The following is a 13,672-nucleotide window of genomic DNA, read 5'->3' on the forward strand; positions in this document are numbered from 1 at the left end:
AACAGGCAAAAGCTTAGGAAATGTCCATTAAAACTGATGCTATATATTTATTATCATCAAGTGCATGTTTCCAGTCCTCAATTAGCCTGAGTAGGGTTGTCTGACAGCCATAACCTGATCTAAATGCTGAGAGATAAGTATTGAAATGTTGGTCAAAAAACTGGGATAACTGTGTATTTATTGCTCTTTCGAAGATTTTTGATATAGCAGGTAGAATACTGACTGGACGGTAATTTCCTTTGTCTAAAGTACTCTTTTTCTTATGTAAAGGTGTCACTTGTGCTATTTTTAAATTATTTGGGAAAATTGATGTTTCAAAGGACTTATTTACCATAGAGGTAATATGGCTTGAGACAGTTTCCTTTGTAAACGTTGCCCAAAACATTTCCTTTGATAATTTAAGCAACTTAGGGAGATACCATCAATGCCAGTGGCTTTTTTTATACTTAATTTATCTATTTGTTTATCTACAAAAGAAGGTTCAACTGAGTGGAAGCAAAATTCTGACTGAACATTATTATTTGATTTTATTGCTGTTATACTAGGGTGTTTTTCATCTACTGGTATTGTATCATTTCCCCACACAATGAAATATTTATTCATGGATTTTCTCCTGATGCTAGTTACCAAGTTTCTCTGTTTTTTAAAGTTTTCCTAGTTTTTCGATGTTTTGTGTTTATTATATTTATTTAATAACATCCTCTTTTTGTAAATTGCATTTTTTAACGTTTTGTTCATAAAAGGAGACGGTCTTTGTATTACTCTCTTCTTTTTTATGGGAGCATGTAAGTTTGCAGTTTTCATAAAAATATCACTGAACTCACTGTACATTTTATTTACATCCGCTTGAGAAGTATCTAATTTTAAAAGATTGGCTTTAAGATCAGAATTAAAATTTTCTTCGTTAAAATGCTTAAAACTTCTGTAGGAACAAAATACGTTTTTTTGACTTTTGGATCTCCTGTTTGAATTGTATACCAATAAAATTATGGCAGTCACTTAGTCCGCAGTCAAAGTTACAAAAATTACCTAAAAGAGTTTTACTGTTTGTCAATATAACATTAATGAGAGTAGGATTAGCTTTGTTTGAAAAACAAGTAGGTTCTGAGATGATGTTCACCAAGTCAAAAATGTCACAAGAGATTTTTAGAGTCTGACATAATTCATCTATTGACATGTTGTAGTTAAGATCACCTATAACCATTACATTATCATATTTACAAAAAGCTTTATCTAAGGTATTATCAAAATTTTCCTGAAAAACTGAATTTAACATAGATGGTGGTTTATATATACCAAAAATTAACCATTTAGTTTTATCAAAATTTACCTCTACACAGACAGATTCTATTTCCTTAAATTCTAAAGTATGTTTCTTTTCACCTCCAATATCTGATCTCAAGTATGCAATGAATCCACCTCCATTCACATTTCTGTCAGCCCTCCACATGTGGTACTTGTCAACTGAAAATTGAGAGTCAGGAAAAGAATCATCAATTTTTGTTTCGGATATAAAAAGAGGATCTACTAAATTTTCATGTAATATTTCTTGTACACTATAAAATTTATTTCTAAGACTATTAATATTCAGATAACCACATGTAAAACGTCTTGGAAATTGTTTTAATTCTCAAGTTTGTAAGCGGTTCATAGTTGTTGATATTTCCATCGGCGTCAGTGGAATTAAACGAATCATCTATGGAATAGAATGATTGTTCAAAAAAGCTATCGGTGAAATGAAATTTGCTGCACTGATTGCATAGCCAGGGGTTGTCACTGTTGCAAAGTTGTTTGTATTCAGTTGTTGTTTTATTAGCACATTTAATGTGCCACCAATAATAGCATGCTTCACAGAACACTCCTCTGTGGTTCTTGGCGACAGGTTTATAACATCCTCCACACGGATATCTCACAGGCCCTGGATTTGTTGATATGTCTCCAGAGAGCAGAATAATGTAAATTATTTCTAAACTTCGTATAGTTGAGCTAAAGATGACACACTAGAGGAAATTCTTCAAAACAACCATGTTTCTACATCAATGTGGCCTTCCAATAATGCAACATTATGCTGATAAATATTCAAGACTCCTGCATGTATATACCTAAATCAATATTCCACTGTCTATTGTGAATATTTTAATATAATTATAGTTAACTGTGCGTTTTGTGATATTCACCTTGGAAATAACACTGATTGATCCAACACTGGCCTTAAAAATTGCATTTAATTTATCTTTTGTAATTTATTTATGACTGCTTATTGCCTGGCAGTTCAGTGTGTTTAATTTTCTCTTTGCCTCTGCACAATTATTGAATTTTGTAACATGATTTGAATCTATTTTGTTACAATCCTACTTTTACACTACCGTAAACTACGGAGCAGGCGTTCCATAGTGCAACTGTTCAAGGGAGATAATCGTGGGATGTCAACAAACTGAAATTCATGGAATTTTCTTTCGTTTTTGAAGAAAGAAAAGTTCGTGACTTATACTATAAGGTAGTGCAACAGAGTGAACATTTCTTTGTTTGTTTGTAAAATGATTTAGTTACATTTTGTGTATATTTGAACTTAGACAATATATGTTCTTTTGTCATATATTTTCGCGAGGTGAAATGTTTACGTAGTATGAACATTTCCTTAATATTATAAGGAATAAGGTCAGTAATTCGGTAAAATGTGCTTTCATGTGTAACAGCTTGAAAATACTTCAGGCCTGACCGGTAATCGAACCCGGGACCTCTCACACCAAAGGCGGACACCACGTCGCTATAATAAGGAAATGTCTAGGGGTACGGATCCGTACCTCTAGACAAGCCTGTTAGGGGTTTTCTAGGGATACGGACCACCTTTTTCTAGAGATTTAGGGTTATTTATATCTTAAATTTTGTTGAAAATGAAATAACAACTAAGTCTTAACCAGTCTTCACTTAAAACTTGGATCTAATTGGTTTACAGATACCAGCGTTCATCAGATTGTTTACCTTCTCTTTCAAAACCTAAATAACCGAGGAACTCCAAATGAATACACTCCCTTAATTGAATTCTATTTGAAATTCAGCAAATAAATAAATAAATAAATAAATTAGGTATAATAATATGCACCAGTTTATTTTGTTATTTAACAATGTACATTGTTGTATAATGATAATCGGCACGGAACTGATTGTTTAATAATCAATTAAGCGACATTAAGTAAGAGAAACTGTTTGTGAAAACGTCCCATGTATCTCGTAACGGCTACCAAATGTGTGAAAAACATAACTACACTAAGGGCTAATTATCAGTTAAAATAGTTTTTTCCCCAACATACTTAAAATTATTTTGTTTAATCTTTAAATATCTTTTTTTTTCTGCCAGTTCGAAACTTCGTGATTTATTTGGTGTTCCTCGGTTATTTACGTTCCGAAAGAAAATGTAAAAAATCGGATGAATGTTGTTATCTGTAAACCATTTAGATCCAAGTTTAAGGTGAATTCTGATCAAATGATATTTGTTATTTCATTTTCTGCTAGAAATAGCTTTAAAACCAGTGAGAATTGTTCAATGAATGTCGATATCAAATATAAACTAGTTATTATCCCATTCAAATGGTTTATTAGACAAAAGACAATCACAAAGATCAGAGATCTATGCAGTTTCAGTTTCAATACATGTTGCGAATTTCTGCGATAATTGATTTCTAAATTTGTCTTATGTTACGATGATCCTCACGAGTGAAACATTCAGGAACACAGGTGCCAGACACATAACCGAATATTTTACTTTATAGACATATATATATATATATATATATATATATATATATATATATATATATATATATATATATATATATATATATATATATATATATATATATATATATATATATATATATATATATATATATATATATATATATAGGCCTATTAAGTAAAATATTCGGTTATGTGTCTGGCACCTGTGTTCAGGAATGATTTATTGCAAAATACTGCTGCATTTATTGAAAATGTGACTGCAAAGGTCTTGGTTTTGTGTTATTGTCTTACATCTTATAAACCATTTGGATGCGATTATGACTATTTTGCATTTGATAAATTTTGATTTTGTCATATTTTGCATTATTGTTATTGGTTTTATAGCTACTTTTAGCTATATATTTAACTAAAAGTAATTTGTGACTTTTTTGGGACCTGATAAAAGCTAGCTCTATAGCAAAGAAGTATTTATAAGTGCACCCTTATACACTACCCTACTACATACAACTCCTCCATTTTAGAATTCGTCCTCGAATTCCAGGAGTTTGAAACTTTGTGGGACGTTCCAAGGTGTCCATTCATATATACTTGTGAGTTATTTACGTTGGGCGCCAAATGTAACAGCCTGAAAATACTTCAGGCCTGACCGGGAATAGAACACGGGACCTCTCACACCTAAGGCGGACACTCTACCACGTCGCTATAAAAGCTAGCTCTATAGCAAGGAAGTATAAATGCAACCTTATACAGTATACCCTACTACACATGTATGGTAAAAAGAAGTCTTAAGTAAATAGATCCTATTTTTTATTTTTGTACAATTTCATGTAGAAATTTATGGTAGTGTAGTAAAATATCGGAGAGATGTAATAATTACATTGTAATTAATACATTGTACGTTAGTTCAAATAATAGGACGTTTCGGGACAGCGTGATAACTTTTGACTGTGGCTGTCTCTGTCACGTCCAGACTTATTCTGCATATTTCTGTTAGGAAATCCACAATGAAATCCATTGGGAACGTTTTCTGGTACATATTGTTTATGTTGTATTTTGTTTCTGCAATTTAGTGTCATCGGATTCGGCTGTATGCTGTTTATTGAAACAGGTGTCAGGGTAGATATCTCCTCGCACCTGTCGCATATGATCATATTTCCAAAGATTTAAGTCTCTTATTTAAAAATATGAATTAAATTCAACCCATTTAAAGTTTTTAAAGTGTAAGTGTGACTCTGTCCAGTGTATTATGACTTTTTTTGGATTTTTTAATGTCTTCGTTTTCCTAACAGTAAAATGCAGATATGGGTAAGGCTTAGAAGGATGACAACTAAAAAATATCAGATCATAAAATAAGTCATCCCGATAAGCCAAGTGAGTAAGGCTAATTGTACATGTACCAGAAAACGTTCCCAACGGATTTCACTGGGGATTTCCTAACAGAAATATGCAGAATAAGTTAAGACATGATGGGACATGGACAGTCAAAAGTTATCACACAGTCCCGAAACATCCTGTTATTTAGACTATGAAGAACTAAGGCATCAACATCTTATCAGTTTCTAGCCTGAGGCATCAACTGAACCTTCTATCAGTTTCTGGCCTGAGGCATCAACTGAACCTTCTATCAGTTTCTAGCCTGAGGCTGCAGGCATCAACTGAACCTTCTATCAGTTTCTAGCCTGAGGCATCAACTGAACCTTCTATCAGTTTCTAGCCTGAGGCATCAACTGAACTTTCTATCAGTTTCTAGCCTGAGGCTGCAGGCATCAACTGAACCTTCTATCAGTTTCTAGCCTGAGGCATCAACTGAACCTTCTATCAGTTTCTAGCCTGAGGCATCAACTGAACCTTCGATCAGTTTCTAGCCTGAGGCATCAACTGAACCTTCTATCAGTTTCTAGCCTGAGGCTGCAGGCATCAACTGAACCTTCTATCAGTTTCTAGCCTGAGGCATCAACTGAACCTTCTATCAGTTTCTAGCCTGAGGCATCAACTGAACCTTCTATCAGTTTCTAGCCTGAGGCTGCAGGCATCAACTGAGCCTTCTATCAGTTTCTAGCCTGAGGCTGCAGGCATCAACTGAACCTTCTATCAGTTTCTAGCCTGAGGCATCAACTGAACCTTCTATCAGTTTCTAGCCTGAGGCATCAACTGAACCTTCTATCAGTTTCTAGCCTGAGGCATCAACTGAACCTTCTATCAGTTTCTAGCCTGAGGCTGCAGGCATCAACTGAACCTTCTATCAGTTTCTAGCCTGAGGCATCAACTGAACCTTCTATCAGTTTCTAGCCTGAGGCATCAACTGAACCTTCTATCAGTTTCTAGCCTGAGGCATCAACTGAACCTTCTATCAGGTTCTAGCCTGAGGCTGCAGGCATCAACTGAACCTTCTATCAGTTTCTAGCCTGAGGCATCAACTGAACCTTCTATCAGTTTCTAGCCTGAGGCATCAACTGAACCTTCTATCAGTTTCTAGCCAGAGGCATCAACTGAACCTTCTATCAGGTTCTAGCCTGAGGCTGCAGGCATCAACTGAACCTTCTATCAGTTTCTAGCCTGAGGCATCAACTGAACCTTCTATCAGGTTCTAGCCTGAGGCTGCAGGCATCAACTGAACCTTCTATCAGTTTCTAGCCTGAGGCATCAGCTCAACCTTTATCAGTTTCTAGCCTGAGGCATCAACTGAACCTTCTATCAGTTTCTAGCCTGAGGCATCAGCTCAACCTTTATCAGTTTCTAGCCTCATCCAAATGCATGAGTCTTTCAAACATTCTTGTTGCCATTTTATGAAAATACCTCAGTCTCTACTGAGGATCAAATCCAGGACCTTGTGATCTGTAGGCAGACACTCTTATCACGTTGCTAAAGCATTAACCCAATAGCAAGGCTGTTGGAAGTGGTCTATATACCTACAACCACTACAGTAGCTAAACAATTTCAACTTCAGAGATGTTTATATGCTGTTCTTCTTCTTTTCATTTTATAGTGATGCCTAAGATAAGATTTTATAAGATAATCTTTATTTAGCGTTGGTTATAACAAACATGTCAGCATTAGCTAATACAAGCTATTTTCCGACATATTAACATAATTATCCTATAACAATACAAACAAACAAGCTAAAAGGATAAGAAAAGCACATGGTTAAAGCTAAGATGCATAAAATTAATGATAAAGTGTTAACATTAAAGCACATACAGGCTGGTTCAGTATAAGAAAAATATGAAAATAACAAACTGCAAAAACTCCTAAAAATTCAATATAAATATAAAATATAAGCAGATGATAAAAGTTGATGTAAAATTTACAAACATGCTAAGAAAGAGGGATAAAACCAGATTGCACTACTAATCATAATCAATGGTTAAAACAAAATAAAGTTAATGGGAAGTTAATCAAAAACACATGTGAGTGCTTTCTAATAGAGATACAGTTGTGACACCCTGTTATATCTAAGTAACTAAAAGTAAGGGATATGTCTGCATCAGCAGCAGCTATTCTGATGCAAGGATATACATGTATAATAAATGACAGAAAGATAAAGAGATAAAATAAAAGATATTTACCTAATGGCAAACAGCACAGTAATGTGAGAAATTTTGCAAAACCTAATATTAAAATAGCCTGTAATATGTACATGATTTGTTGTGCAACAGAAAAGATAGTAATTAATGTTAAAAATAAACTTTAAAGCAAAGCATGGTAGTTTTTTATGGAGCAGTCTATTCAGCCACTACTGACAAATGCTGAAACTGAGTCAGCACTGACTGCTTTCTGTGAGAGTATCCCACACAGAGAAGATGTATGGGTAAAAAAGGAGACCCACGTGGATGAGGAATCGGCACTCCAGATAATTTTTCAGACCAATGAGTATGTACTCATCATATTTCTTGCCAGTGAGTAAAATGATAAAATCTGAAAGGGACTAGGAGTAATTTTACTCCTGAAAGTTTTTGTTATTGAGAAAAAGCTAGAAGTCAGTTTTATAACGGATTTATTACCTGTAACACAAATACGTTGGTTTGCAGTTACATAGTGGACTGGACAGAAAATGAGACATATCTAATTCAATATACAGGGGATCTACAGAATGGAAAGCGATCCACGGATAGAGTTCTAAATCCAATCCGTGTAGATTTACACAGAAACAGACACTTGCTTTGGCTTTACACAAACTACTAAATCCAATACATTATTTGATATAACTTTATCAATGTTTTAGAGACCATTTTCTATTGGTTTGTTGTTATTTTTTTCTATTCTATGACAGTGACATTTTGTTGTTTTCTTCTCTCTGGAAATTGATAATAGTATTAACCAACACCACCTTAAAATACACTACCGTACCAAACCTATATATAAACGGAAATGCTAAATCAACAGTGGGAATATTTGAGAGGCTGTAAGCATGCTCGCACATTTGCTGTATTACATAAAACATACAGACGATTCAGTTTTACACCTGACTATACGAAGTCTGAAGAGCTATCCTACTCTACTTGGCGTTGTTGTCTTTCCGTGTCCCCACCTTGATTAAAGTTTTTGCACTTTCTCTCATTCCTCATCATCACCCACATCATATGGCACAAGGGTCATAACTCTGGCACCAATATTTCATGAATTAGCCCCCCCCCCTTTTTACTTAGAATTTCAGGTTAAAGCTTTGGTGCACTTTCATTTTATTCAGTTATTACTAAATGGATTTGATTCAAACTTAAAATAGTTGTTCCATATCATCACCCACAACATATGACACAAGGTTCATAACTCTGGCACCAATTTTTCATGAATTATGCACCCTTTTTAGATTTTACTTAGAATTTTATGTTAATTTTGATGCATTTTCACTATATCGCTTGTTATTTCGGAAGAGATTTGATTCAAACTTAAAATAATTGTTCATCGTCATTGCCTACATCATTTGACTGAAGAAACATAACTGTGACATTCTGTATTTCGTGAGTTATCCCCATTTTTATACGCCCATCTCTGGAAGAGCAGGGCGTATTTTGTAAACAACCGTGGCGGATGGCGTCCAAAAGCCTGTCTGCTCTCTAAGTCGAACAGTTTTCATCCGATCTTCACCAAACTTGCTGACAATGTTTGTGGGCATAATATCTCGGCCAAGAACAATAACCATCCAAATCGCCCAAGGCACTCTTGGATTATGGCCCTTGAATTACTTGAAAAACTGCCAATATAGCCTTGTCCCCTCTCTAAGTCCAACAGTTTTCATCAGGACTTCAATAAACTTGCTTACAATGTTTGTGGGCATAATATCTCAGCCAAGTTCGATAACTACCCAAATCGCTCCAGCACTCTTGGATTATGGCCCTTGAATTTACGTAACTGAATATTTAGATGGGCGTATTTTGTGGCAGCTCTGGCACTTTTGTTACTTAAAATTTCAGGTTACACAATGTAGTTTTTATGCACTTTCACTTTATCTCTGTTATTACCAAACAGATGTAAATGAGATGTGAAACCAAAATTTGTAGTCCTGTTTGGTGCCATATAACCTATACTGTGTTGGTGCGCCGTAAAACCCAAATAATAAATAATTACCAAACAGATTTGATTCAAACTTTAAAGAGTTGTACCACATCATCATCCACATCATATGACACAAAGACAATAACTCTTTCTCCATATTTTTTTAATTATCCCCCTTTTTTGCTTAAAATTTCAGGTTAACGTTTTGATGCACTTTCACTTTATCTCTGATATTACCAAATAGATTTGATTCAAACTTAAAATAGTTATACCACATCATCATTCATCACCCACATCATATAACACAGGTTTGATAATGCTGGCACCAATCGGTTCAGAGTTATGCCCTCGTTTTACTAATAGAATTTCCGGTTCAAGTTGCAATGCACTTTTGCTGTATCTCCAGTATTACCAAATAGATTTGATTAAATTTAAAACATAGTTGTTCCGAAAAAGCTGCATAATATGACACATGGTGTATTACTTTTGCAGATTCTGAAGTTTTCCATGAATTATGTTCCTTTTATACTGATTTAATGTTTTGAGACGTAAGCTATTGTCCAATATCTTCATCCACATTTGAGTCATTAAACAGTCCAGTGACAGCTCCAGCTTCCTCAGAAACTGATGTGCCCAGTTTCACTATCCAGAATCGCAATAGTCGAGCGCGCTGTCTCCTGTGACAGCTCTTGTTATTTAAACTGGTAAAAAGTCATTGCATGCATTTCTGTAATTTCATATACATTTTTGCTTTATAATATCTGATGTATTAAGGTGGTGATTTGCTAGCATAAATTCTCTGTTTACCTACATGCATGCCCTGTTTTGTGACCAGACTGGACTGGACCACGGGACCCACCCCAGACCAAGCCACATACCTTAGTCACCTACCTATGCAAAGATATTATTGGGAAAAAATACTTTGAATATAATTTTGAAAAATTTAAGCGGCCTATACATACCTCTGGATCTTAAACTGTACTTAGTCTTGATACTGTAGGGTTCTCATATCAGGTGGTCTCAGTAGCTCAATTGGTAGAGTGTTGGCACGGTAAGCCGAAGGTCCGAGTTTCGAGTCCCGGTTGAGGCTGCACATTTTTCCTGAGACTGTTACATTTGGAGGTTCTACTGAGATGTTCACCCTTGGAGCCCATGTGGGGTGAAGCAGTTTGGCTGGGGTGTGCATCTGAATTCGGTTAACAGTCTGCGACAGACAATAATTTGGCCAGGAGTGCCAATGTTTCTCGATAAGAGGGAAGATGTGTCGCCCGTTCTCATATCGGGTGGCCTCGGTAGCTCAATTGGTGGAGCATTGGCACAGCATAAACCGAAGGTTCGAGGTTCGAGTCCCTGTCGAGGCTGCACATTTTTCCTGAGACTGTTACAATACTATTATTATCAGTATGTTAGATGTAATTTACAAAAAATGTCTGCTTTCGCCTGTTGCAACATTTTTTTTTCAAAATACAGTTGAACACTTAAACTGCATGAGGCTCCTGGAATGAGACAAGCTAAATGCCTTTTAAACAGTGCAAAAATAGAAATTATGTACGCATTGATAAAACTGACTGGGGACCACACTTATTGCTCAAGTGAGCCCTGCTGCACACGAGAAACAGACAGCCATGCTTCAAGATTAATGCTATGCTCTGTGGAGTTTATTATTCTAAATTAAAGGTAATTGAAAACTCACCTGCACAAGCATTTTGGTGTAAGAACATCATAAAAACAGGTCATTTCAAGTTTAGTTTAAGGCAGTTGATAAAGTGTAGTTTATACTAGTTTAATGTAACCTTGAAGATATATAATTCTGATAAAAAAAGTTCCTCCTGAAGAGGCAACTGGTAATTTTTTTAATACTTAGTTTGGTGACCAGAATCAGATCTGCAGTATTAGGTTGGTGGTTTTGGAGCTCAACCTCGGACTCAACCAGTTGCAAAGTGGCTCTCAGTAAGGTCTAGGCACGGAGCTCAACCTTGGACTCAACCAGTTGCAAAGTGGCACTCAGTAAGGTCTAGGCACAGAGCTCAACCTTGGACTCAACCAGTTGCAAAGTGGCACTCAGTAAGGTCTAGGCACGGAGCTCAACCTTGGACTCAACCAGTTGCAAAGTGGCACTCAGTAAGGTCTAGGCACGGAGCTCAACCTTGGACTCAACCAGTTGCAAAGTGGCACTCAATAAGGTCTAGGCACGGAGCTCAGCCTTGGACTCAACCAGTTGCAAAGTGGCACTCAATAAGGTCTAGGCACAGAGCTCAGCCTTGGACTCAACCAGTTGCAAAGTGGCACTCAATAAGGTCTAGGCAGCGATAGGTATTGTGTAGAATTTATGGTGTAACATTCTATTGTTACCGTAAGTTTTTGACACCTGTAGGTATAGTGTAGAACTTACAGAGTAACATTCTATTGTTAGTTTTTGTATGTAAGTTGATACCTGTGTACCCACTAATGGGAAGGGATTGAAACTTCATGCACTTATTTGTCAGTTGTGATGTACTGTCATGCATTACAGTTTCCATAACTCTGTTTTGCATTTTTACAAAATTATGCTCCTTTTTGACATAATTATATTCATTTAATTAACAAGGTAATTCAAGTGACAAGACTGTTGAACAGTTGAGCATTACTGTACTCAGACAGCTCTTGTTATACAAGACATCAATGGAATCACATTTTTATCTCAATTTTGCAAATTAATGATACAATTTGATTTTTTGGTTAATTATTAAACTAAAATATGTTTAGTTTCTCATGGACTAATAAAACTTGACACTAAAATGCTATATTTAAGCAGTCAAAGTATTATACATTTAGCTAGCACTCATGTTTACAGAAGTATGATAAAAATTATTTAAACATCTCAAGGTGTCTAGCTTAAAAAGAAAGATGTTTGCCGACATATTCGAAATATTTTTTTTTCTTTGTAACAGACCCTTTTGATCTCTTCATTTATCATCCAGGGTCATACAATGCACTAGATTAAGGACATTTGTGGGAGTTGTAACTGCACTACTTTTTGTACAGTTGCTGATCTTTTACTTACTGATTCTCCTTTCATGTTAAATATGAAGTTGATTAATTGCGGACGGCATCTAACAATTCTAGTTAATTGTTTCAGCAGGTAAAGCATTTAAAGAAAGCCGGTTTATATGTAATGGAAAGGAGAATGCAATGAAAAATGGAGATATCAGTTTACTAGTAAGAAGATGGGAAAATAAGAAAAGGGCGGTATTTGGTTGTTACTGTTTACTTTTTTTAAGATGTTACTTTTTGTTAGATGCATGTTATAGTTACACTTTAATTTGATGTTATATATTTATGAAAATCGTATTTCTAGAAATGGGTTAATTTCTGTAAAAATCAGTCCAAGTCTGAGTAATGTCACTAAATAACTCCATGATACCCTTGATTTTAATGTTTTCATTGTGTTGTGTGTGATGTAAGCCACTTATACAGTAAAAAAGAAAAGAGGTGGCTGTAATAAAAAAAAGGTATGATAAAAGTGTGCAATTTTTGTTACATTTTTAGTATATTACATGAAAATTTTTTCGGAAATAAAAAATAACATTTCATGTAAATTGGAATTTATAAGGTTATTTCTGTCAGTTATGTAATATCATGTATACAGAAGTAACTATTTAAGCATTTGTCAGTAAATTTACTTTGTCATGAAATTTAGTTCATACTTTAGTAACTTTACTCTCCTATTTGAATACCAATGTCTAAGTGGTCATTCACTTATGCTGTCTGTATTTCAAAAACAAACATGGTGGCATTACCTAATGATCGTTGAAATTCACAGACTAAATATTGAAGTAAACATGTGTAAAATTTTGAAAAAAAAATGTCTGTAGAAACAAATAATTGGAAATGTCCTTGAGTGCATTCCACCCAGTTAAAGAGATCATTGTTTGTCATTACCAGGAAAAAGGGCTGCACAGGGATTGGTGCTTCACACACAGCATTCTCAAGAACATAGGGGTCCTTTTGCGGTGAGACCAATCATTTGTAATTGAACTTGTCTCTCCAACCTGTCAGAAAACTGCTAGTAATACCCAAAGCCTGAAAGGGAAAGTTAAGCACTGTTAGTTTTAGACATATCCCAAAAAATAATTTTGTGAAAAAGAAAATGGATGACCAGGCTACCTACTTAACAGTAGTCTATGACAGCAAACAGAAGAGATGATAGGATTGGCCTTGAGTTACAGTATGTTAGGGGGATTATCATGCCTGCATCATTCTACTGATCATGCTTCAAATCTAGGATTGTTAGAACTTGATTTTGTTTATTTATACAGCCTGTTGAAAAAGTTTTCTACTACTGATAAACCATATCAGCCAGGGGAATATTCGATCCTGACCTGATACACCATCCCTTACATTGCTGCAAGAAATTAGTGTGTTGTTATTCACAGAAATATGTGGGATATTGATGGGTATT

At 35.2% G+C, this 13,672-nt stretch overlaps 1 protein-coding gene across 5 annotated transcripts in view; it reads left to right on the plus strand.

Annotated features, from left to right (window-relative positions):
- The first annotated feature begins 2,380 nt into the window (after nucleotides 1-2,380).
- LOC123534002 (carboxypeptidase D-like) overlaps nucleotides 2,381-13,672 on the plus strand; it is a 47,075-nt gene continuing 35,783 nt past the window's right edge. The window contains exons 1-2 of one of the 5 annotated variants that reach the window (XM_045316017.2): nucleotides 2,408-2,497; nucleotides 13,530-13,667. The gene's annotated coding sequence lies outside the window, so the exon portion shown is untranslated. Of the gene's footprint in view, nucleotides 2,498-10,707; nucleotides 10,909-12,353; nucleotides 13,224-13,529; nucleotides 13,668-13,672 lie in introns of those variants that run through there. The other 4 variants (XM_045316018.2, XM_045316019.2, XM_045316020.2 and 1 more) reach the window with 4 other exon arrangements.

This window comes from Mercenaria mercenaria, chromosome 12 (assembly GCF_021730395.1).
Source record: "Mercenaria mercenaria strain notata chromosome 12, MADL_Memer_1, whole genome shotgun sequence".
NCBI lineage: Eukaryota > Metazoa > Mollusca > Bivalvia > Venerida > Veneridae > Mercenaria > Mercenaria mercenaria.